The 27,587-nt window shown below is 37.2% G+C and overlaps 1 protein-coding gene across 2 annotated transcripts in view; it reads left to right on the plus strand.

Annotated features, from left to right (window-relative positions):
• The first annotated feature begins 10,462 nt into the window (after positions 1-10,462).
• Positions 10,463-27,587, plus strand: part of LOC134494217 (DNA repair-scaffolding protein-like) — a 158,026-nt gene continuing 140,901 nt past the window's right edge. For both annotated transcript variants that reach the window (XM_063299263.1, XM_063299264.1), the window contains exons 1-2: positions 10,463-10,710; positions 18,582-18,682. The gene's annotated coding sequence lies outside the window, so the exon portion shown is untranslated. The remainder of the gene's footprint in view (positions 10,711-18,581; positions 18,683-27,587) is intronic.

Genomic DNA, 27,587 nt, shown 5'->3' on the forward strand with positions numbered 1-27,587 from the left:
CAAACTCCTAAAATCTAACTGACTCAATACAAAATTTAAATTTAGAATTGTTCCTGTAAAGTTGTTCTTGCTAAACAATTTCAGGAAAGCTTGCGGAGATTCATTAGTCTTCTCATACAAAACTTTTTAATTACTTTTTTGTCTTAGTTAATTGCAAAACTGGTTTGTCATATTTCAGTCCTAACCAATACAAAAGCTTATACTGGATGTTTTCTTTATAATTATTTTAAATTAGCATTTTTATTTCAGATTTGGTACTTTGTCTCTGGCTGCTAATCTTGTGAAAAATGTTATACATGAGATTAACACATGATCAAACAGTATCTTCATTCTGTGGACCCAACTTTGACTAACTTTCTTCAGAGCTGGTTATATATTATCCATAAGGCTTTGTACAGAATATGAAAATGATTATCAATGTTATCAACTTTGGATTCCAACACACATTTTGTAATCTTCAGTAGAAGTCCATGCATTTTGTAGATGGTGCTTTAACCAATCTATCATGCATGCATATTGGGAACGCACTTACAAATATAAAACTTCTTGTTTGGACTGTTGATAAGAGTTCTACTATTTCAACTCTTACAGGTAAAAACCAGTAATGAAATTCTACCCAGTTTGGATCAGTGAATTTAAGAATATTAATTCAATCAGAGTTGTCTAGTTACTATTAGGTGGTGTCTAGCTGCCATGTTGCAACTTCAACATTTATTAAATTGTTTGAAAAAATTAAATTTTTACCTTATTTCATTTTTGTATTGTAAAAGAATTGAGACTGTATATCCTTAGTAGGAAATACCTTAGACTAAAATGTCCAACCCTCATGTTGAAATAAAGCAGGTGACCATTCATACTTTTATCTGGGTATTACAGTTGTAATCAAAATTATTCAACCCCTATTGCAAATCAGGTTGATTGTCAAAATGTACAGACTTTCAGCTGTTTGCAATGAACAAATCAAACAAAAGCAAGTGAAATAGCTCAACACAATGAATGCTTTAAGTGGTGTCCCCAAAGTCAACTGAAAATGCAACTCATAATGACTTCTCAAGTCTCAAAATTATTCAACCCCTTCATGGCAAGCATCTTCAATACTTAGTAGAGCACCCTCTTGCTGTTATGACCTGCTGCAAATGAGATGCATAGCCAGACACCAGCTTCTGGCAGCGTTCCTGAGGAATCTTAGCCCTTTCCTCATGAGCAGTAGCCTCCAGTTCAGTAATATTCTTGGATTTGCATGCTGCAACTGCCTTCTTCAGATCCCACCAGAGATCTTCTATGGGGTTCAAGTCAGGTGATTGTGATGGCCACTGTAGAATCTTCCAGGACTTCTTCTGCATCCAAGCCTTAGTGGAATTTGAGGTATGCTTGGGATCATTGTCCTGGTGGAAGGTCCAATGATGCCCAAGCTTCAGCTTCCTTACAGATGGCATGACGTTTTCTCCTAGGATTTCCTGATACTTCAATGAATCCATTTTGCCACCCACATGCTACAGGTTTCCAGTGCCAGAGGATGCAAAGCAGCCCCAGAGCATCACCAAACCACCACCATGCTTAACTGTAGGCAGAGTGTTCTTTTCAGCATATGCTTCATTCTTCTTTCTCTAGCCATATGCTGATCTGTCAGGCCGAAAAGTTCCAGTTTTGTTTCATCACTCCTGTTCATAACTCCTGTTCATCACTGTTCTGTTTCATCCACAGAACAGAATCCCAAAACTTCTGTGGCTTATTTATATGATTTTGAGCATATTGGAGCTGACTTTTCTTGTGCTTTTGGGTCAGTAGTGGTGTACGTCTTGGAGTTCTGGCATGGAAACCTTCTGTGTTTAGTACGCACCTTACTGTGCTCACTGAAACCTCAGTGCCTGTTGCCACCAAGTCTTGCTGCAGGTCTTTTGCGGTCACTCAAGGGTTTCTCTCAACCTGCCTTCTCAGAAATCTGGTTGCAGCCATTGACAGCTTCCTTTTTCTGCCCCGTCCAGGTAGTGTAACCACTGTTCCTTTAACTTTGAACTTGCGAATGATGCTTCCAACGGTGTCTCTAGGAGCATTCAGTGCCTTCGCTATCTTTCTGTATCCTGTTCCTTGTTTGTCAAGTGCGATGATCTCTTCTCTTACCCTTTTGGACCATTCTTTTGACTCAGCCATACTGTATTTCTAAATGCAGTCAAATATGACACTCAGCAAATCCCTAGCCAGTTCAGGTATTTAATGTGTTCCAGCTCAAGCACACGTGATGCAACTAATGAAGCCCTTGATTAGTTGCATCAGGTGTGCTTGAGACAACACCTGTTTTGCATACTGTATGTGTGCTGTTGTGACAGATTCTATTCAGGGGGTTGAATAATTTTGAGACTGGAGAAGTCACTATAAGTTGCATTTTCAATTGACTTTGGGGACACCACTTGAAGCATTCATTGTGCTGAACTATTTCAATTGCTTTTGTTTGATTTGTTCAATGCAAACAGCTGAAAGTCTGTACATTTTGACAACCTGATTTGCAATTGGGGGTTGAATAATTTCGATTACAACTGTATAAAACTTGTTTTAGCAGAGGCAGGCTGAAACAGCTTACAGTTGGGCTGAATAAGTTTAACTTGTGAAACCTGTTTTGCTTCATAAAATGTGTTTCTGCTCAGAATTGGAGATTATAATTTATTTAAGTCTTAGAAGGATTTATTTTCTTTATATCCTTTTTCATTTCTAAAAACCAGCTCTCATCCTCTACCTATTAGCAATATATTTGGGAAAATAGATTTCTTTTCCTTATTATCATTGGAATAAATTGAATGTTGTTGCAACATGAAGTAGTCTTCACAAACATTCTATTTTTTCTTTTTTTATTTAAGGTAAAAGACTAAAGCTTCTTTTGTCTTAAGATTTTGGATGTTTATAATAGAATTTATCTGTGCATAAGCATCTTCTTGAACCAACAATTTTGAAATGGCAGTGTGTGACATGTATTTTATTTTGAAGAAGCAGTGTTGATGGGGCAGCCTGTATTTTTATTACAGTATTTCTTGTTCCAATTATACCGTGTCAATGTTTCAGAAAGCACATCCATAGCTGTGTGCAACATGCCAGTGGTGTGTGTAGTTCTGGGCTTTGCCATTTACAAAGCTGTTAGACAAACTGGGGCAGTTGCAAAGAAGAACAACATCAACAATTATCCGAGTCATTGTTCTGGACTGATCACTTTTCATTGAAAATACATACAGTATGTTCATCTTGGCTGCATTCCCAGCATTTAGAATCATTCAAGACATCAAGAATTTTGGATTGCCCAGGCCTGAGGGATTGAATAAAAGAATTATACAGCACTGGAAGGAGAAACCTACACCTGATTTGCAGCAATGGAGTGTCAGTTTATGTTGCTTATTAATATTTGAATTAGAGTTTGTTGTTTACAAAGACTCAAGGATTTTTGAACATCATTATTTATTTATTATGCTACTAAGCAAACTAATAAGTATAAATGCATATAACATTTTATTAATCAATTAAAATTAATCATAGCAATTTAAAAAGGGGGGGGGAAATATTGATATTTGTTTTGGAGTTGTTTAGTAAAGGTAAAGGTTTCCCTTGACGTAAAGTCCAGTCGTGTCCGACTCTAGGGGGCGGTGCTCATCTCCGTTTCAAAGCCTTGGAGCCGGCGTTGTCATAGACACTTCCGGGTCATGTGGCCAGTATGACTCACGGAACGCCGTTACCTTCCCGCCGAAGCGGTACCAATTAATCTACTCACATTTGCATGTTTTCGAACTGCTTGGTGCGCAGAAGCTGGGATGAGCAACGGGAGCTCACCCCGCCACGCGGTTTCGAACCGCCGACCTTCCGATCGACAGCTCAGCGGTTTAACCCGCAGCGCCACCGCGTCCCAGTTGTTTAGTTTACAGTAAAATTTCCAGATTCCCCCCCCCCACCTTTTACTATGCTTATCAATCTGGATATTATATCAAATTATAATTTATATACAGTGTTGTATACAATTATACATCTTAATTAGTTCAGAATAATTAAAAAGTGGCCAAAAAAGCCCATGTGTGCTGGGAAAGATTGTTGTTTTTTTTAAGTTTCAATATTTCACACATTTGTTCTACTGTGTATATGGATTCTTGCTGCCACATTCAAAATATTTAGCTATGAAGCCTAGTTTATTATTATATTATTTCATAAAGTTGTCATCACCTGTTCTTGGAAGCCATCTCCAGTGGAGCTAAGCTTTCTACTTTGGTTTCTAAGGGATTCCACTCAGCTAGTAGGTGAGAGAGCTGGAGGCATATGGTTGCTTAAATACTGAGTTGCACATCAGACTTTTGCCACTTCCACAATTCGGCCCAGGTAAAGCTCCCACAACAATGTAATCTGTAGTATGGATTTTAAAATATATTTAAAGACATCGTTAACAAACTTACAGTAATATAATGTGTGTGAACTATTTTGGAAATTTGAAAGATCAAACATACATAAATTTCTAAATTGTTGCAAGTGGTTGGTTAGTATACTGGCACTTCCTGATAATTCACTAGAGGACTAGCCTATGTTCTGTGTGCTTAATTTACTTCATATGATTTTCCTGAGTATAAATGTGCTAAGAATTGAAAATATTTAATACAAATTTATTGTAAAATGATAGTGAATTTCATTCTGTGTCATTTGGTTGTGTTCTAACATGTGATTTTGGTACTATATTCCTCTGAAAAATATCCTGAAATGAAACAAAAAAAGTCAGAAACTTTCTTTACAGTTTCCATTTCTTGAAGATATATTGTTTTATGTTTTCGTTTGATTTCACTCCCAAATATATTTTATTGATTTCCATTCTCAGTAGTGTTTTGGTGGAATCTCGTCAACACATACTCTTAGCAAAACCATATTAACCTAAAACTAAAAACATTTAAGTACCTAGGAAATTATAATGGTGGCTACATTCACACAGAGATAATTAACTTATCCCCATGTGATAAGGTATTAAGACACCCTTTCTGTGATAATGCATTGTGACATTAAAGTTATAACCGCATCTCAAATATCAGTAATCACTGTTTTGAAGAGATGGGGTGGTGTCTTAAGTACAAACTTAATCTGATGAGCTTTAATCTGATTTATGTTCCACTGCATAAAGATTATTTTTATGCAGAAATAAACAAGTTATTTCTGCAGAATGTATTTGGGGTTGAAAGAAAAAAGTTTGACCAATAACACCCCTAGGAATAGAAATTATGGGAAAAAATGAGGAAATAAACTGTAGTGAAGCCTTGCCACTCCCAGAGCTCTCAAGAATAGCCATATTGGCTGGGAGTTCTGGGCGTTGAAGTATACTCCACAGGTGGGTGCTCAGGTGGTGGAAGGTTACTGTAGTGTATTAGAGTGAAAGGAAGAGGCAGACTGTGGCAGAATAAAGTTGATATGTTTTTCTCATAGCTCAGGTAGAGTATATTAGAAAGCCAGGCTGTAAAGAAAGATATTAAAAAGACACCAGTGGTGGAGGGAGTTCCAAAGAGAAACTATAGAAATAAATAGGGTAACTAATGTAGAATTATGTATTAATAATTAGAATAATGATTATTAAATAATAATAACTCATGTCATAAGGTTGTCTTCTTTCCTCTGTTCTGGAAATTTATTTATTTATTTATTATTCCAATTTCTATCACTGCCTATCTCCCCCTGAAATGGGCATATCTCTCATGACTAACTTAGAAGGACCCTAGCATATTTAGTTAGGAATTTAAGAATCAACAGTAGAACATATTATTAAAAAGGCAAGCAAGCTGAATCACTATGTCTTATTCATTTCATGTGCTTTCATGCGAAGAAAAGTCACTTCAAGTTTTTTGGAGCATGGCAGGAACTTGATATTACTTTTAAGATAAAAATGTGTGAAACTAAACAAACTTCTGATGTGGTACAGTTAGCAGTTTGAAATATCATATTACCTCATGATAATATTTGTCATTTGGAAATAAAAGTAGGAGCAGGCATAAATTTCTATGTGTGTATTAACAAAACAAATGAAGTAGGTTTTCAAGTATGTTTGCCACTTACTACATGTATTTGATAGACAATACAGCACAAAGAGACCATTGCTTAAAAGAGGTCATATTCCAGAAGAGCCCAGCAGAAACTTTTTTTTGTTTTTTGTTTTGCTGTACATCTCTGCTTAAAATGTGTGGTGATTATTGGTTATCTATGTATTTATGGTATTTCAGAAGGCTTAACACTCTCCTGTAGGAAAGAGCTAGAATATTTGGGGGTTTTTTTAGCTTGGAAAATGGTGAGTGGACCTGATTTGAGGTGTATAAAATCATACATGGCATGGACAAAGTGGACAGGGAGTTTTTTCCCACTCAAACCACTAAGATCAGTGGTCACTAATGAAGCTGACTAGAAGAATATTTAAAACAGACGAAAGTACTTCTTTACACAATGTGTAATTAACCTTTGGAGTTTATTATCACAAGATATATTGATATCCATTAAATGGGATGGTTTAGTAAGGGAGAAAAGGTCCTATCAAGGATATTGGTCTTGAAGACTCATGATCAATGTCCCCTCCAAATAACAGTTGCAGGGGATTAGGTTGGGAAAAGGGTATTTCTCTGTCTAATATGTGCAAGCACCTCTAAGGCATCTTTTTAACCACTGTGAGAAACAAGAATGCTGGACTAAGGCAGTCCTTAGCCATATATGCTGTTAACTTTAAAATCTGAACTTCATATGATATATTCTACTGTTGTTACTTTTAACAGAGCAGGTTGCATGCAAAAGTAAAAGGTGATCTAGAGAAAGAGGTATACGGTCATATAGCCCAGTTTGTGTTTGCCTGACAGGCTTGCCAGTGGCTAACTTAACCATGGGTTGAGTGATTGATTATGTGCCATCAAGTTGTTTTCAACTCCTAGTGACCACATAGATAGATTTTCTCCATCACTATCTATCCCTAATCTGTTCTTTCAGGTCTTTAACCATGGGTATGCTCAGTTAATTGAGTTTTTCTGGGTGCACATGACACACATGAACCATCAATTCACCATACAAACTGGTTTACACAACATAGTAGGCTAAAATATAGTTGACTGGTTTGTGGTTTAGCGTGTCGTATGAAAACAGCCCCCAGTTTCCATTCCTCAGGACACTGGCTTATAACAGTTGTATATTCTGCTTATTAAAATACTTGTATGTCCAAATGGGTGGCTGCAAAATTTTAGATAAACTTTTCTTCTTTAAATAATGATGGCAAAGGGCTGAACTGCATATATAACTGTCATCTAGTGGGCTTTTGGAGTAGGCATAAATAATAACTTTGGAAGGGAGCAATTGAGAGTGAATTTGAAATTATGGATTGAGAAATATTAAGTTCCATTTGTGTCTCTGTTCCTAATTTCCCTTCTTCTGAAGTGACTTTTCATGCTGAGGAAAGAGCTATTTCGCCATGATTACATCTGTGAATAAACTTTTTAATACATTATTTTGATCCACTGCATGTGATATTCTTAGTACTTGTGCAGAACATTATGTATGGTTACTCTCCAGAAGTTTTGGCCTGCAACTCCCATAATTTCACATCCATTGTGTTGATTAAAAGTCATGGACCTCATGGTTCTAAAATGTTAAAGGACATTATATTGCTGAAGACACATTTATGTATAGCATGTTAAGAATGGATACAACATCTTATTGGCAAAAATCCAGATAACTGCTAGATGGCAGAAAATAGACTTATCTGTCTCCTTGCTGCCATCTATCTAATGGTTGTCTGGCCTGGTATTAAGCATATTTGGAATTTTTAAGTTATATCTACTTTCAAATTTCACTGGTTTAAAGCCATCATTTATGTAACTCACATAATCTGTAAATTCTGTAAATACAGAATGTATATTTACAAAATAATAATAATTATTAAACGTGTATGCCGCTGATTCTTAACGACTAGGTGGCTCACAACAATCTAATTACAATAAAATCAATAAAACATAAAAGGTAAAGATAAAAGTGGCATGCATGATGAGGCAAGGGGCCTCACTCTCCCTTGCCAAAGGCCTGGTTGATAATGATAATACTGTTATATATAATAATAATGATAGAATATTAGGGTTAATAGCTGAAAGAGACATTGTGTTAGGCTCAGAGGTAGAATTGTAGGCCTGCAGAGAAACTCTTCAGTCCAAATAATTTCTTTACAAGTGTAAATAATTGGGAGCCAATAGATAACTATTCTATCTATCTATCTATCTATCTATCTATCTATCTATCTATCTATCTATCTATCTATCTATCTATCTATCTATCTATCTATCAAATTTCTATCACTGCCCATCTCTCCCGAAAAGGGGACTCTAGGAAGAGATTCCATGAAACCTGAAGTTTTATCAGCTCTAGTCCTGTATCCAGTTGCTAACTAAAGGCACCTTAAAAACACCTCTTTTTAATCTTTTCTAGTCCTGCCTCTTTCAGTGGTTCATAGATGTAACTTCTGCTTTCTGATTCCACTGGCATATCTAGAATTTCATTAATGGCAAGCAATTTTGGTATTAACTTAATCAGAGGTAGGGCAAATGGGCAGGAAAAGCTCTCAGCATGAGCTCGTAATGATAAAGTGCAAATGAAAAGGCAATCATTTTATCATAGAGAAGTTTGCATGTAGCTAGAATTAGAAGTTCTTGGAAGGAAGTCTCACTCAGGTAAATCTACGTATCAGTAGTAAGATTGTTGAGCGAAAGGCACCCTTCCCTGATGAGCTCACAGAGAAGGTTTTCTAGGTGTAAGAAATCCTAATTGAATTGCTGTTCTGAATAAAGGAGTAAAACTTGTTTCAGCGTACGAAAAGGCTTAGGTGAAAAAAAATGGATAACTTCAGAACTCCTTTTTTCCTCTTTCATTTTCCAGTTCCTTAAAGAATTTTTATTTCTCACATATTGATGAGGAAAGCCCTCTACAATCATATATGAATCTTGATTTCTAAAACTAATATTGATAATTTGTGATTTGTAATTTTATATGAAATCTTTATTAGCACTAAATGTGAAATGTTTTGAAATGGTACAATTTGTATAAGGTCTGTCAACTGTTGTTTTTTTTTAATCCATTCAATTGTGTCTGATTCTTGGACACTGCCTGGACAAGTCCTTGCAGTTTTCTTGACAGGTGTTTCAGAAGTGGTTTGCCAACGTCTTCTTCCTAGGGCTGAGAGAAAGTAACTGGCCCAAGCTGGCTTTGTGCCTAAGGCGGGACTAGAATTCACAGTCTCCCAGTTTCTAGCCTGATGCCTTAACCACTACACCAAACTGGCTCTCAGCTGCTTTCTAAGGATGGGCTAAAAGCATGGAGGGATTTTTTTTAAACCAAGAAGGCAAATCAACATAACTTAGATTTTCTTGATGGAATTATTCTTCCTTGAAAACAGGAAGTTTATAGTCTGAGCATACAGATGGGTGTTTAGGTATTCAGCTTTATCTATCATCTTGTCATAGTCAGAAAGGTTTTAGTAGTCCATCTTAATTGGATCAGTATAATGAGATTTACATAGGACCTTCTTTGAAGGTTTTTTGGAAGGTTCAGTAGATACAAATGCTACTAGAAATGTTCTCAGATGTGGGACTACCTAAAATACATAAAATACACATTTAAATGAATAATTCTTTATTATACTAGCCATGCTGGCTACTACTCAGTTTCTTAATACAAACCCATTATAAAAAATGCCATCTTTCTCTGCATGAATTTACTCATCTGGTGTGCTCTTTTCACTTTCCATAACTTCCAAATATGATCAGCACATGAAATAACCTTTCTGCTATGGCAGTGAAAATGTAAAAATTCCTTAGTTTAAGAGTTTTATAAGATTTCTTCCTCCTGACAAAAGCTCCTGACAAAACCATTTTTTGTCAGTTACCTTTCAAATAGTTTGGTTTTCCATTAAGCTTATGGTTATTGGAAATGACTGTAGTATAATAATGGATGGCATGTTCGAAGTTCAGTCTTTAAGGATGGCTGGAAAATCTCATGGAGAGTTTTAATTGGTCAGTATAATAGCAACCTTGCTAGCTGGCAACGATGGGAAATGCATTTCAGCAAATCTTGAAAAATACCTAGTTAGAGAAGGCTGGCGGACTGTTACTGAAATACATGGGTTCAGTTGTTCAGGATAAGGTCTGTTTCTGTGGTTTTCTTCAATAATGGCTCTCATTGCTTATTTAGCTACTGAATTTTGGGTGTTGTTTATACTACATATTACTAGTGTTTTTTTTAAACTGTTTAGTTGTTGACCGTGTCCATTTTTGAACTGGAAAAGTAGACTTTAACAAATGAATAAAATACAGCTGCATTGGTCACTTTGAATCCTCACATTCTGGATATATTTGATGAATTATATATTTATATAATTGTAAATCCTTATTGGTTAGTGTTACACTAATTCATTAGCTTCTTTAAATGTATTTAAACAAATGTTTCTCTACAGATTTCAGAATATTCATCAGATGATGAAAATCTGGAAGAAAGCAATGTAGAAACAGACACTACTAATTTAGAATATCCTAAAAAGTTCCAGTTCAGTTTTGGAGTAGGGTTTGAAACAAATCCAGGAAGATCAGCAACCGACTGGTTAAAATCTGCTCAGACCTTTCTGCAAACACCTAAGAAAAAGACAGAAAAGAGTTTGAAGACTCCAGAAGATTCTGCAAAAAAAAGAAAATTGCTGAGGTATGTATCAAGTTATCTACCTTGGGCCAGTCACTCATTCTCATCCCAACTCACCTCACAGGATTGTTGTTGTGGGGAAAATAAGAGGAGGAAGGAGTATTAGGTATGTTCACCCCCTTGGGTTGTTTATAAAAATAATAAAGGCAGGATAGAAAATAAATAAATAGTCCCTGGAGAGCCAGTTTGGTCTAATGGTTAAGGCACCAGGCTAGAAACCAGAAGACTGTGAGTTCTTGTCCCACCTTCGGCATGAAAGCCGGCTGGGTGATCTTGGGCCAGTCACTCTCTCTCAGCCCAACTCACCTCTCAGGGTTGTTGTGGGGAAAATAGGAGGAGGAAGGAGTATTCGGTATGTTCGCCACCTTGAACTATTTATAAAAATAACAAAGGTGGGATAGAAAATAAAATAAAATATATTTAAAGTAACAATCTTTCAACTATATTTTTGAGACTTTAAAAAGACGATATTGGCCATTACATTTTTTTTATCACGTTTTGTTGCTTAGTTTACTTTTTACATGTTTTGCAGAAGATGGTAAAAACTCCTGCTGAGTTTGTCAAAGCAATCCTATTTGTTATGCATGTGAAATGCTTATGCATTACAGGAGTTATTAGATTAGAGGTCCTTCCATATCAGGCAGTTTAAAGCATACAATTTCTGCTATGAAAATCAAAGTAATATAACTTTGTGTGAGAGGATTAAATGACCAAACTATGAAAACAAAGATAACACATAAAGGAGGGTTCATAGGGACCCTTTGTTCTTAATTTTTCAGTTTTTATTATATATAGGGATGTAATGGTTCAATCATAAATCTTGCTTCCCATTCCATGCTATAGGCAAGGTGTGCACTATTTTTCCCTAAGTAAATCCTTCTATATTTATATGTCTACCTTTTGTTTCATCTAATGCTCAGTTAATATATGGGTTCAAACTCATCCTGGCAATATTAAAAAAAATCATAAAATGTTTGCCTTATTCAGTGCTATTATTCCAACAATGAGATGTGGTGTGGTGTTTCTGTCTCCCAAACCATAATATTATTATAATTTTGGATTCAATTCTACTCATGATGTAGTGGTTGGGCCAAATGACAACTGCTGGGGGTCCAGTCATTAAACATTTTTATGGTATGCAGATCTTTCTTGTCACTAGCAGCCTTAGCTTTTCCCTCCATAGCAGTCATTTTGCACAAAATGTATTAATTCATATTTTTGGATCATCTTGACCCCATTTTCAGCACCCTCCATCCGTTTTATATTATTTAAGAATGTTATAATCAAAGTGCAATTAGTTCCATGAAATGGGAAGTGTTCAATAAGGCAGAATAAGCATTCAAAACCTGCAAAATATGACACAGAGTTATTGCTCTATTACTATTTCAAAACAGTATGCATTAATAATACTGACATAATGATATCATTATCTTCAAAATGAAAAGCAGGCAGCAAAAGTGTTTTATACATACAGGCTAAGCCTGACAATGAAGGATAAATCAACATCACAGTTACAGGTTTCAAAATTAAATATTTTTCTTTCTGCCAATATGCCATAAGCCAGAAATTCCTAAAAAAACATGGAGGATTGGATATATAAGCAAAACTCCCAAATTCTCTGCAAACAGATCTGAATATGTTCGTTTGTTTGTTTATTGAATTTGTATGTTATCAAATCTATTCAGATTCATGGTGGCTTACAACAAAAACAAAACATCCATGGTGGAACATAACAGTAACATAACAATAAAACAAACATAAAGACTATAAAACAATAAAATGTCCACAGTTAACAATGTAAACACTAATATGTCTACAATAAACAATATAATAATAAAATATGTACAATAACAATATGTGGACAGCTACTTTTTTAAAAAAAAGTTTTGACACTTGTTAGATATGAAGAAGGAGAGTGATTTTCTCTTTTCCATTTGGTAATCTGAAACACCAAGTTTAAGTCTGAGATGATTAGTTATTAAAACAAAAATATAGGGTTGCCCAGGTAATTTAGTCATGATAGTTCCAGCTTGTATGTCCAAAGCACGTATGTATTTATGTTGTATCCTGCTTTATTATTTTTATATAGTATGAATATCCCCAAAGATACTGCTTGTTAAGAGCTCTTGTCTAGAATTAACTGATGTTGATTCAACTCTATGAAAACAGACATCTGTGGCATTAAAAAATGCAGTCTCAGAATTAGGTTTCTCATACTCATACAGTTACAGTGTAGTGATTGCTCAGGTATAGTGTACTATGGCTGAATTACAAAATAATTTGCACTAAATATTTTACTTGCTTAATTTCCTAAGTACATGTGACCTACACCCTGGACGGTATATTTCATTTTATTACAGACAGGTTATAGAGAGATTTTAAAACTTAATAAGCTACTAATTGTTCTGGATATTGGCATACAGAGAGCAGGGTAGTATGATATAAGCAGTTGATGATACCATAATGTTCTGTAATACCATGCAATAAAACAATCTCCTCATTTTGTCTGGTAAGCTAAAGCTTCAAAATTCAGAATGAAAAGAGGACATAAGAAGAGAGCTAGTTTGGTGTAGTGGCTAAGGTGCTGGCCTAGAAAGCAGGAGACTGAGTTCTAGACCTTAGGCATGAAGGCCAGCTGAGTGACTTTGGGCCAGTCACACTCTCTCAGCCCAACACATCTCACAGGGTTGTCGCTGAAAATAGGAAGCAGGAGGTATGTTTGTCACCTTGAGTTGACCAAATTTAAAAAAAAGGGATAAAAATCTAATAGTAATAGATTTTAGTTAAATGAATATTTTGTATGTGTTGTGTTTCATTTTATAATCCAAGAATTACTGCAATACCAAATCCTTTTTAAAGTGCCCTGTTTTATTCTTATAAAAATAAAACCTATATTGATGATATACTTATTATATCGTTATACACAGACACACACATATACACACACACACACATAATATATTATTATTTTATTATTTCTGTTCTATTCTATATTCTATATTACATATAATACATTATATTATATATTATATCGATATATACTTATACATAAATAGATATAGATATATAGATATATTGATGATGGTGATATGCAGTGTACTGATGATACTTCACCTCATGGTGACAGATGAGATCACCCAGTGGCCTCATGTAGATGTTTAATAGGAGAGGGGAGCGCACCGAACCCTGCAGCACCCCACATAATAGGGGCTAAGGGTGGGATCTCTCTTCCCCTACTACCACCAATTAGAATCGGCCTTGGAGAAAGGAGGTGAACCAGCACAGCACCATGCCACCCACCCCCAATCCTCTTAGCTGATCCAGAAGGATACCATGGTTGATGGTATTGAAAACTGCAGAGAGGTCTAGTAGGGCAAGGATGGATGTACAGGCCCGCGCCAGAGCTTGCACAAGAGGAGTTTGTGATCTGTTCCACAGTCAGCACCTGGCCATGTCTGATGCTATAATTGAGCTCCTCCATCTCCTTTTAGCAATAATATTGTTGTTTATTCGTTTAGTCGCTTCCGACTCTTCGTGACTTCATGGACCAGCCCACGCCAGAGCTTCCTGTCGGTCGTCAACATCCCCAGCTCCCCCAGGGACGAGTCCGTCACCTCTAGAATATCATCCATCCATCTTGCCCTTGGTCGGCCCCTCTTCCTTTTGCCTTCCACTCTCCCTAGCATCAGCATCTTCTCCAGGGTGTCCTGTCTTCTCATTATGTGGCCAAAGTATTTCAGTTTGGCCTTTAATATCATTCCCTCAAGTGAGCAGTCTGGCTTTATTTCCTGGAGGATGGACTGGTTTGATCTTCTTGCAGTCCAAGGCACTCTCAGAATTTTCCTCCAACACCACAGTTCCAAAGCATCGATCTTCCTTCGCTCAGCCTTCCTTATGGTCCAGCTCTCGCAGCCATATGTTACTACAGGGAACACCATTGCTTTAACTATGCGGGCCTTTGTTGTCAGTGTGATGTCTCTGCTCTTAACTATTTTATCGAGATTTGTCATTGCTCTTCTCCCAAGGATTAAGCGTCTTCTGATTTCCTGACTGCATCAGCATCTGCAGTAATCTTTGCACCTAGGAATACAAAGTCTTTCACTGCTTCTACATTTTCTCCCTCTATTTGCCAGTTATCAATCAAGCTGGTTGCCATAATCTTGGCTTTTTTGAGGTTTAGCTGCAAGCCAGCTTTTGCACTTTCTTCTTTCACCTTCATCATAAGGCTCCTCAGTTCCTCTTCACTTTCAGCCATCAAAGTGGTATCATCTGCATATCTGAGATTGTTAATGTTTCTTCCAGAGATTTTAACTCCAGCCTTGGATTCCTCAAGACCAGCTTGTCGCATGATGTGTTCTGCATACAAGTTGAATAGGTAGGGTGAGAGTATACAGCCCTGCCGTACTCCTTTCCCAATCTTAAACCAGTCCGTTGTTCCGTGGTCTGTTCTTACTGTTGCTACTTGGTCATTATACAGATACTTCAGGAGGCAGACAAGATGACTTGGTATCCCCATACCACTAAGAACTTGCCACAATTTGTTATGGTCCACACAGTCAAAGGCTTTAGAATAGTCAATAAAACAGAAATAGATGTTTTTCTGAAACTCCCTGGCTTTTTCCATTATCCAGCGGATATTGGCAATTTGGTCTCTAGTTCCTCTGCCTTTTCTAAACCCAGCCTGTACATCTGGCAATTCTCGCTCCATGAACTGCTGAAGTCTACCTTGCAGGATCTTGAGCATTACCTTACTGGCATGTGAAATGAGTGCCACTGTTCGATAGTTTGAACATTCTTTAGTGTTTCCCTTTTTTGGTATGGGGATATAAGTTGATTTTTTCCAATCTGATGGCCATTCTTGTGTTTTCCAAATTTGCTGGCATATAGCATGCATTACCTTGACAGCATCATCTTGCAAGATTTTGAACAGTTCAGCTGGGATGCCGTCTTCTCCTGCTGCCTTGTTATTAGCAATGCTTCTTAAGGCCCACTCAACCTCACTCTTCAGGATGTCTGGCTCTAGCTCACTGACCACACCGTCAAAGCTATCCCCGATATTGTTATCCTTCCTATACAGGTCTTCTGTATATTCTTGCCACCTTTTCTTGATCTCTTCTTCTTCTGTTAGGTCCTTGCCATCTTTGTTTTTGATCATACCCATTTTTGCCTGGAATTTACCTCCAATGTTTCTAATTTTATGGAAGAGGTCTCTTGTCCTTCCTATTCTATTGTCTTCTTCCACTTCCGCGCATTGCTTGTTTAAAAATAATTCCTTATCTCTTCTGGCTAACCTCTGGAATTTTGCATTTAATTGGGCATATCTCCCCCTATCGCTGTTGCCTTTTGCTTTCCTTCTTTCTTGGGCTACTTCTAGTGTCTCAGCAGACAGCCATTTTGCCTTCTTGGTTTTCTCTTTCTTTGGGATGTATTTTGTTGCCGCCTCCTGAACAATGCTGCCAACTTCTGTCCAGAGTTCTTCCGGGACCCTATCTACTAAGTCCAGTCCCTTAAATCTATTCTTCACCTCCACTGCATATTCCTGAGGAATATTCGTGAGCTCATATCTAGCTGATCTGTGGGTCTTCCCTAATCTCTTTAGTCTGATCCTAAATTGTGCAAGAAGAAGTTCATGGTCTGAACTACAGTCAGCTCCAGGCCTAGTTTTTACCGACTGTACAGATGTCCACCACCTTTGGCTGCAAAGGATGTAATCAATCTGATTTCGGTGTTGTCCATCTGGTGAAGTCCATGTGTAAAGCCGTCTCTTAGGTTGTTGGAAGAGAGTGTTTGTTATGCAGAGTGAATTGTCTTGGCAAAATTCTATCAGCCTATGTCCTGCTTCGTTTTGTTCTCCCAGGCCATACTTACCTGTAATTCGAGGTGTCATTTGACTGCCCACCTTAGCATTCCAGTCTCCTGTGATGAAAATAACATCTCTTTTAGGCGTGTTGTCCAGTAGTTGCTGCAGATCCTCATAGAACTGCTCTACTTCAGCTTCTTCAGCATTTGTGGTTGGGGCGTATATTTGGATCACTGTGATGTTAGATGGCTTGCCCTGAATTCGAATTGAGATCATTCTGTCATTTTTGGGGTTGTATCCAAGCACTGCTTTAGCCACTTTACTATTAATTATGAAGGCTACTCCATTTCTTCTGTGGTCCTCTTGTCCACAGTAGTAGATCTGGTGGTCATTTGATGTGAAGTGGCCCATTCCAGTCCATTTCAGTTCACTGACGCCCAGAATGTCTATCTTTAATCTTGACATCTCACCAATAACTACATCCAATTTGCCCTGGCTCATAGATCTTACATTCCAGGTTCCGATGGTGTGTTGATCCTTAGAACATCGGATTCGCCGTTCACCACCAGCACCGTCAGCCGCTAACTGTCCTTTCGGCTTTGAGCTAGCTGCGTCATCACGACTGGGGCTAGTTGAGCTCATCCTCTGTTCCTCCCCAGTAGCATTTTGACCATCTTCCGACCTGGGGGTCTCATCTTCCGATGGTATACCGACATATCTCTGGTTGTACTGATCCATTTAGTTTTCACGGCAAGAATACTGGGATGGGTTGCCATTACCTTCCCCAGGGATCGCATTTAGTCTGACCTCTCTGTCATGACCTTCCCGTCTTGGGTGGCCCTTCACGGTTTAGCTCATGGCATCATTGAGGTGCTCAAGCTCCAGCACCACGACAAGGTAACGATCCTTTGCGGAGAGCAATAATATAGTCAATTTTATTTCTATATACACCATCTGGTGATGTCCATGTATAGAGGCCTCGTTTTGATTGTTTGAAGACAGTGTTAGCTAAGAAGAAAGAAGAAATGATTGGAGTGACAAATTGATAAGTCGGTCTCCTGCTTCATTTCAGTTTCCTCAGCCATACAATCCAACTACATTTTCCTTTTTCATGTTTCCAACTTTGGCATTCCAGTCTCCCATTACAAGCAGCACATCTTGCTTGCATATTCTGTCAATGTCAAATTGAACTAGATTATAGAAGTCATCAACCTCCTCTTCTTCTGTATTGGTGGTTGGAACATAAACTTGAATGATTGTCATATTAAAAATATGCATCACAGCACAAAAATACCCTAGATCTTGTAATATCAGGCATTCAATTAAATATGGCATTAGTGTAATCAAGCAAAAGCCCTTAATCTGGCTTCAATACAAATTTTTCCTTACAGAGGCAATTCAAAATAGGGCCACAGCTGAACATTTATGTTTAAGAAGCGAATTAATTAAATAATTTATTCAATCATGCAATTGGCTGAGAGGCAGCTTTGCCAAGAACAATTCTTGTTCTTAGCTTAGACAATTTTGAATATTAATTGCAAATAAGTAAGTTTCAAAACTGCTTTTAACAATTTTGCTTTGTGTGCCATTCCCTTTAAAATACTGAACTTTTTCAGCCATGGGCATTTTTTAGGCCACAGAAAGTACACACTTGACCCAGCTTATGAAATGAATCATGAGGTCAAGTATGCACAAGGAGTATTTTGGGATGCATTCCTTACCAGTGGTCACACATCTTCCAGTAATATGCTGTAGGGCAATGGTCAAAAGTACACTTGTCTTGACTGAAATTACACTCTTCAGGTGGAAAGTTACTCTGACCCAAAGAGTACTCTTGTATCCTTTTAAAATGGTTCTGTTTTTTATTCCAGGTACTAAAAAACTGTATATTGAAACTGCCTATATTAAATGTACAATATACTACACTCTATGTGAATCTGTTCACATATTATTCTTACAATATCCCTCTGGTGCTAAGAACTCTAGAAATTATGTATTGCATTTATTTAGCAATCCTTTGGAAAAAAAATCAATGAATTTTGAGAAATTGAATAATAATTTATTCTATCTCTAGAGGAAGGCTAGCAGAAAGATTGAATAGACTTCAAAATAGAAAGAGATCCGCAGTAAACTTTTGGAGGCATCAGTGTACCTCTCACTATGAAACACTTTCAGGTAAGAAATATAATAAAAATATTTTTACGATTTGGAAGAAAGTATAATTTTTAAACAAAGCCCTATGTTTACAGTGATATGACTTGATATTTTCACTGTGTATTTAAACTATGCTTTCTGGATCTATGGCCCAAGTATAGAATTGTACTCAGTTTCTTCAGTACAAAGAGAAAAGAATGTGCTTACCAGTTTTTCAACAACAATATAGCCAATAGTTTTGCTATCAGACGTTGAGAACATTCAGGCAGATAGGATTAGAGCATCTAAATTATTTTTGGAATCTTGTTCAGTCCCTCTAGAAAATCAGTAGAATACACAGACAAATCACAGCATGATTTATAAAAGACAGATAAATTTACTTATGACAGTAAATCCTACATTACTTGGTTTTAGAAAAAAATCCAGAATTGGCTACAAATCCTTTTTATTTCCCTTGCAAAACTAAAAGAATTTTTTATTTATTTAGGCTCACTGTCTTGGGTCCACAAACATTGTTTCATTATTTTTATTCCTTTTGGTCAGAACTGTCATTCATATCTTTATGCCTTCAAGGTTTGACTCTCATAATATACTGTTGCTTCTTGAAGGAAGAAACATGAGGACCTTATATCTGTTTGCACTCAGTGGCATCTTTTCAACTTATAATGTATGTTTGTGACCTTTAAACATTAGTCATAAACATTGCTAATCATCATAAGTCTCTTAGGATGTAGTGCAAAAGCAAATTAAATGGCAACTATATGAACGTGAGTACACTTTCATGTCCAATATGCTGCTGTAGTGCTACAAGGCCATGAATATTTGATATAATGCCTTGCCAAAATGCGTTGTCCATTGCTGTGGTGCATTCAAGTCCGATCTGCAATGGGCTGGATCAGTTACAATTTGCCTTTTCCAGATTTTTCTTGGTACATTGGGTTGAACTTTCCATCTTGGTACATTGGGTTGAACTTTCCCATGTGACTTGTACTGCTAACAAACTGGATCTATTGTGCAAATGTGCCCAAAGCATCTCAGCCACCATTTTCTGTTTCATCAGCTATTGTTGGCTGGTTGCGACATTGTGGACAGATGGTTTCTTTTCTCACATGGTCTGTCAGTGTAATGCCAAAGAATTCTACAAAGTTTCCAGTTTTTCAATCTCTGGCTACATAAGCATCCATGATTTAGCCCAATACAGGAGGACTGGTAGTATAACTGATTGACACATTTGCATTTTGGTGTATTAATTTTTTTTTTTATTATAGTCACTGATCAGAATTGCAAACAAAAACACATTAAAATAAAAAATAAAGTAAAAAACAAGATAAAATATTACAATTGGTGGTGGGTTCATCAGTGGATAATTAAAATCTGCCTAATTTTACAGGCAGTATAACAAAATTTAGCTACGTTCAGGGAGACTGAATCATGCTGATCTGATAACAACTGTACATTAAAAAGATCAGAACTTCCTGGGTGTTTTACCAGGTAAGGAGTTATAAGGCGGGTCCTTGAGTCCTTGTAGAGGGTACAGTCCCTTGTCCGCAGGGGCACAGTCTCAGCTCATAGGAGACGTTTTTGTATTGGCCCTCCAAAACTGCTGTGGGAAGAGTGTTGAAGCGTGCTAAAGTTAGTGTTCTTTGGAATTTGGAAATAGTTATGTGGTGTAAGTATCTTGCTGGTTTGTAAAAAAAAGGGTATGTCTGCTCAGAAAAACGTTCTGAGGTAGTGTAGACTGGTCCTCTTGGGCTTCAGGTCTTTGATACATTGTTTAAATGTGCTGAGTGCATGCTCATAATCCATAATTAGGAATGCCTCCCTGGAAAAGCCAAGATGTTAAAGTTTCTGTGAGATTGTCCTGAGCCATATTGATTTGTAATTGTCCTCACTAAGGAAAGAACTCAAACCTGTGGGAAAGAAGAGAAGCTTCAACCAATGTGGTATGATACAGGTCCATGCACCTGTTTTGACTTTAGATAGCCCCGCCTCCCTCCTTAATACTACATTTGGAACATAAGGGGCTACCTGGAATATAGCCCTTAGGAATTTAGACTGGACCTTTTCAAGAGAAGTAAAGGAAATGTAAGGTCCTAGCTGGGCACTGAAAAGTAGTTGTGCACGAGCCCTAGCTGAATATAGCGTCAACGCTGCTGGGATATGCTGTGCTCTTCTGGTGAAGTGAAAAGATTGAATTGCGGCCACTGTTTTTTGACCATTTTGTGTGACATAATTTTGGGGTGTACTGTGATTGATGGAGCTATGGAAAACCATGCCCGAATATTTGAAAGTTTTCACTTGTTCAATACTCTGGCCATTTATCCTCCAGGCATGCAGTTTAGGTGCATTTTGGTATATATGGTATTGTTAGGCTTTTGCCATAAGCAGTAGATGGATGAATCAAAAACTGCAATGGCAGCACCAATTATTTTTTTCCCATGATGGTACCTATTGCAGTAGTGAATTATCACAGATATTGAAAACTTCACAGTCTACTTGTTTTCTTTGTTTTGGAGTTGGAGTTGGATTGTCCAAACAAACTGACTGGAGAGCAGTTTTTGTGCTTGTGGCTGGCCTCTTTTATAGAGATAGAGATTAGGATGGCTTGCTTCATGAGCACTATGTTGTCTTGCTTCCATGTGCTTGATATTTGTTCTGAAGTCCAGATCAACTGAATTAGGAGTTGTCATAGCAAAGGGTCATCTTGTGACTTCAGTGCTTCTGCCATGACCTCATCACATCCAGCAGCTTTGTTTTACTTAAGTTGTTTTATATCGTCTTTGATCTCTACAATGTTTGGCATCTCCTCTGGTATTGGTTCATCAAGAAGACCTAAGTTGTGGGGTGGTTCTTCAGGTGGTATATCAGGTTCTTTGCAATTATGTAACTGGTGGAGGTATTCTTTCAATTCAAACTTCACTGGCGCAATGTGGAAAGGTACCATGGGATATTGTGAATATGGCCACTGATATTATGCATACAATCTCAAAGATGTCACAACATGATGTACAGTGTCCAGTATTCTTATTGTTGTGCAGCTTCTTGCAATTTTACAGCAATATTATCCCAGTACTATACTGTTTTTTGTTCCAACTGCAGATTATGGTAGATGGCATGGTAGATTTACTGATATTATGAAATAATTATATTGGACATATTCATTTGAAGTAACAGAGAAGAAAAAATATGGAGGGGATGAACAAGAAGATAAGCCAATGGGCAAAATATTAAACTGTGTTTCTCGGCAAGTTTTTCAAACTTTTTCAGATTTTCTTTTCTCTCAAAAAAGAGTAAAAATTTGGATTTATGTTGTACCCGACATATTAAGGGTGGGTTGTGGACTTAACTCTGGTTTAAGGAACTGTAGATTTCTTTTTCTGAGATTGTGTTGTACTGTAGAGGGTAGCTGCTTTAAGAAGTTATAGATAGTTGTGTTTGCATTTCTGAGCACTATGAAGTTCTTTTTTGTTTTTTAATAGGACATGTTGCACAGGCCTTCTCTGTATGACCAACATTCAATTCTGAAATGTGAATGTTCTTTGTTTAAAAAATATAAAAAGGGCAAGAGGCAATTTGGCTGTTCCTTTTGCATGAAAGCCTGCTACTTTATACAATCATTTTAAGGGTGAGAATGCAATAATACCAGTGCTCTATTTAGATTATTTTTATTGAGAAGAGTCTTGTTTACTCCTCCACTCCCAGTATCTTAATAGCACTATATTTTACAATTGTTCTCAGAATGCTAGAAGTAAATACTTCAGAGCTCCAGAGAATGGCAGATATCCAGTGTTCCTTTTGTGACCTCTGATCACCTCATTTTTTTTCATTGCTGAAAAAAAATAGTTATACTCTCTCTCTTTCATGAATTAGGAGCCTTTAGAAAAGCCCAAGAGATGTGTTTAAAAGAAGCTAGAAAATACATATCAATATCTTTATCTTAAATCATAGACTTCCAAGCAGGATTAAATGTTTGTAGTTTTTTCTCACATTTGCCTGTCCTATTTGAGAAAAGCAAAGTGCTATTTAAGTAAAAGTAAACATTTTTCAAGTCTAAGCTTTTATGATTAGGCTTAAAGTAGCACTTACTTAAGTTTGTACAATGTGTGTACACTCCCCTTTTTTTCTTTTTGGATTGAGTCACTGGTTTTATGTTTAAAAAGCTTCCCCTGCCAGATGTCTCCTGGCTTAGTTGGTACACCTGTGCACAAGTATGTGTAACCTCCTTCAACAGAAAACAAGAACAATGGAAGAATGTTGTTATATAATTGATAATAAGCTTTGCAGGCTTAACAGGCTTATATTTTTGGAAAGATAGCATTCTAAATGTTCAGCATAGAAAAGTTCCCCTAAAGAGCATTTTCTAGGCCTTTGAAAATCTATAAGGAAGACAATTTAAGAAGTATCAACATTTTTTGCTGCTGGGCTGTTCTCGTGGTTTTCCCAAATATTAGCATCCTGGTCATCTCCTGGCTTTCCCAGAAGTCCCCTCACGCTCCCAGGAAAACGAGTGTGTGTGTGGAAGTACAGAAAGAAGAGAATAGACAATGACACATGCATGATTCTGAAACGATGAATGTTTACATTTGTGGAAGTATCATGTTTTTAAATGTCACAAACATGTTACTTCCACAAATGTAAACATTCATTGTTTCAGAATCATGCATATATTTTTTTTCTGTTCTTGTGGGAATGGAATAATATTAAAGTCTAAGAAAGTTTTTTAAAAGGGAAAGAAAAGCAACATCAGAGATGGGGGAAGAAGTCAATAGATAAGTGGAGAGGGATAAATATGATGAGTGAACAAGGAAAGTAAAACAGAAAATTGGAGAAAAACAAAACCAGTAGATAAAGATTATATGAAGGCCTCATTGAAATGGACAGTGGTTTCATGTGGAATAGCTGTCGATATGGGAATGCCCTATCTTTTAATTTTAAAAAAGTCAATATCAATTTCATTGACTATAAAAAAGTCTGCAGTTATATCAGTCATGTCAAGCTATGGAATGTCCTTAGGAAAACGGGAATCCCAGAATACCTCTTTGCAAAATTATACACAGGATAGGTTGCCACAGTCTGGATAGAACAAGGTGAAACAGACTGGCTGCAGGTTGTCAAAGGAGTGAGACAAGCAATATTTGCTCTCCTTATTTATTTAGCCTATATGTTGAATATTTAAGGAGGCTAGAACGGAAGAAGATGAGCATGGTTTAAAATTGGGGAAGAAAGATCGCTAATCTTTGGTATTCTGAAGACACTACTCTGATAGCTGAAAATGCAAATCATCTGCAAACTCTAGTAATGAAAATCAAGGAGCATAGTGAGAAAATGGGGCTAAGGTTAAGATTAAATCTAAAGAAGCCCAAACTAATGACAACAGGTACAGCACCGAATCTTGGAACTGACAGTAAAGACCCTGAAGTGATGGATGGCTTCTGCTTCTTAGGAATGAATATCAACAGAAAAGTAACCAGCAGTTGAGTGATATTCCACAGACTAGCAGTGAAGGTCTTGGAAGAGATGTTCAGATGTTGTGGTGGGTCTATACTTAAAATCACAATTGTGCAGGCACTGATTTTCTCTGTGACACTCTATGGAAGCAAAAGTTAGACTTCAAAGAAAGGGTATTAATGCTTTTGAGCTTTGGCGTTGGAGAAGATTCCTGAGAATACTATGGATAACCAAGAAACAAACAAATGGAACATAGAAGAATCAATCCAGAGTTTTCATTCGGGGCACAAATGACCAGGCTCAAATAATCGTATTTTGAATATGTTATGTGAAGACCCAGTTCCTTTGAGAAGTCCATATTTCTGGGAAATGTGGAAGGAAAGAGAGGAAGAGGATGACTAGCAGCACAGTCGATGGATTCAATTACTATCGTTTTTTTTAAATTGTATAGCATAGCAGTTTGGTGTTCATGCTGCTTTTTCTTGCTGGGAAATCCTTGTGAGATCCAGCAGCCAGATGTGTAGACTATTTAGCCGTGACAAGTCACGTTGCCCGGGGTGCACCACGAGGAGGCTAGTCTACATTGCACCGAGTTGGGCCGAGAGAAAGTGACTGGCCCAAGGTCACCCAGCTGGCTTTCATGCCTAAGGTGGGACTAGAACTCACAGACTCCTGGTTTATAGCCCAGAACAAAATTACTATGGTGATAGCCACCCTATTGGAAGGTCTGAAGGGCTAGGTTAGGGACAGATAATTCTGGAAAAATTCTAGTGGTTCTAAGAGTTGACACTGAGTGGAGGCACATAATAAATACGTTATTACTTAATAGTTGATTAAGGGTAATGATTCCATTATGAGCCAATGTCCCCACCCCCCCAAAAATGGGTTGCCATTTAAAAATAAGAATTCCTCCAGCATCAGTTTCTCATGAGAGGAGAAAACAGTGTTAAGTTTTGTGCCCATTGTATGTCTAACTGCCTTCCATGCCACAAAAGTAAAATTGTTACTTTTTGTAACGATTTTATATTTATATTATATTGTTCTATATTTTTATAGTGTTGTTGAATTTTATTATCATATTATAAACTGCCCAAATTGCAATGATCTGTAAAATCTATAAATTAATAAAATCTTTTGCTTCACTTTCCAAGTTCAACCTTAATGGGATAAAATTAAGAATTTGACAAAGTCAGATATAATCTATTTCTAGGATAATCCCTAACCTAAGAATAGTACCCCTGGATCAGATCAAGGCCCCCCTAAGTCTAGCATTTTGTTTTTCACAGTGATTATTAGATCTCTCCAAGGTATTTGGAAGGAGGAGATGGGTATCACTGCATTGTATTGAAACAAATTCTTCAAGTTTGTTATGCACTGCCTGTAGAAGTCTTTTGTTTTGTTTGTTCTATGTCTCTTTCTACTTGCTCTATGTCATAAATGATTCTGTATACCTTAGTCATGTCTCTTTTCAATAATCTTTTTGTCCAGCCTAGAGTCTCTAACCCTCTAGCCTTTTCTCATAGGATTTTGAGCCTCTGCCCACTTTAGTTTCTGTGCTTTTCCCAGCTCTATTATAACTTTGTTTTTACTGTGGCATTAGAACAGTATGCAGTATTCCAGATGCAAATATACCACAGATTTGTATTTATCATTCTACCCCCTTTTCTTCTAGGAGCATTATGACTCCTGGTTTCATCCGTATTTGTTGTTATTCCCTTTCTTTCTGTAAGCTGAAGAAGATTTGCCACTGCTCTGGCCTTCATTGTTAATTTTAAACATAATTAGCATGTGTATGAGTAAATAATATCTATATATCTATTGATTGTGGGCAGTAGGCATTCCATTCCTTTGAACATGGGCAGTATGTAAGGACATGACATCTTTTGCCAAGTTCTAAATCTGCCCTGAAGAAGCTAACAGCACAGTTAGCAAAATATCAACTCATGTTCATTGTCTCATATGGCATTATTTGGAAGTCATTTCATCAGTTTCAGGTCTGTTCATAAAATCAGTTCCTATACTATAATTCCTGTTTGGCTTTAATGATAGAATTTAACCTAATAAAATTATTTCAAATGGTAGGTGACATTATGATTATTTATACTGTGGCATTTCTATAGATATGACTGAGATTATCTAAAATGAGAAACAAAAGAGTTATGCATTTGTTAAATCTGGGAACAACTTCCAGTTATTTAAAAGCGGATTGTATATTTTTGATTGGAATTTTTAAATAATTGCTAGATAATTTGCTCTATTAAAAACTTGAAGAAGTAAATGAATAAGACTTTAGTTCAAAACAAACTATCCAAACATAAATATTTTTTGCCAGAATTCAGGCATGTAATCTGGTTAAAAGAGTATTCATAATATTATTTGTAAGATAACTCTGATTATTTAGACAATAAAAAATGAATAATAATAATAATAATAAGCATTCAGAGGAAAAGCTTCTGATGCTTCCCTTTTATGCATCTGGAGAAATTGAAGATCAAAGAGACTGAGCATCTTGCAGAAGAAGAGCAGCAAATCAATGCCATATTCCAATCTAGTCTATGTTGCAGATCTATAATGACCCACTCTGAAGCCAGTATGGGCTCTGGATGTCATTTTCAGAGTGAAAGAAAGACAGGCCCTCTAAAGTGCCTGCCAGGATTAGAAGCCAAGAATTTGTCATCACCCACATCATCTGATTGAATAATCATAGCATGAGGAACTAAAGGGTAAGCAGTTCAGAATCCTCAGTTGCTCTCTAGAATCTTTAGTTGTGAGAGCAGGGAAACCTGTGACGCTTTATATCAGATGACTTCCTCCCTCCCTCCCTCCTTCTTTGTAGCCACACTGTCCCTGACCTCAAAATCTAGCAGAATCCAGGTCCACTCATATAGCAGTATCACTAGCATTGATCATTTCAAATGGGCCCAAAACATTTCTTTAGCTGTAAGATGTATCTGTCTATAAAATATAGCATATGGGTGAGAGGAGAAAATTCCAGCCATTTCTTTTTATTAGATAAAGCAATGCCCACCTGGATGAAGTGGTGCCAGGTGACTGGAGTCCTGTGTGATCGTCAGATACCCCTACGCCTCAAGTCAAAGGTCTACAGAATGGTAGTGTGCCCAGTCACCCTCTACAGATTGGAGTGCCGGCCAGCGACAGCAAAGCATGAGCAGGCCCTGCACGTGATGGAAATGCGAATGCTCCGATGGTGCCTTGGACTAACGCGATTTGACCACGCCAGGAACGATGACATCCGACAACGACTGGGAGTCACGCCAATCATGGCAAAACTTCAGGAAGGAAGGCTTAGATGGTATGGACACGTACGTGGCAAAGAAAACTCGGCGAGAACAGCCATGCGCCTAGACCCTGGTGGCTGGCGGCCCCGTGGTAGACCCAAGAAACGGTGGATGGACCGCATTAAGGAGGACATGGAATGTGTGAACGTCACCCCTGAAGATGCCTTGGATCGAGTCAA

The sequence above is a fragment of the Candoia aspera genome, chromosome 3 (genome assembly GCF_035149785.1).
Source record: "Candoia aspera isolate rCanAsp1 chromosome 3, rCanAsp1.hap2, whole genome shotgun sequence".
NCBI lineage: Eukaryota > Metazoa > Chordata > Lepidosauria > Squamata > Boidae > Candoia > Candoia aspera.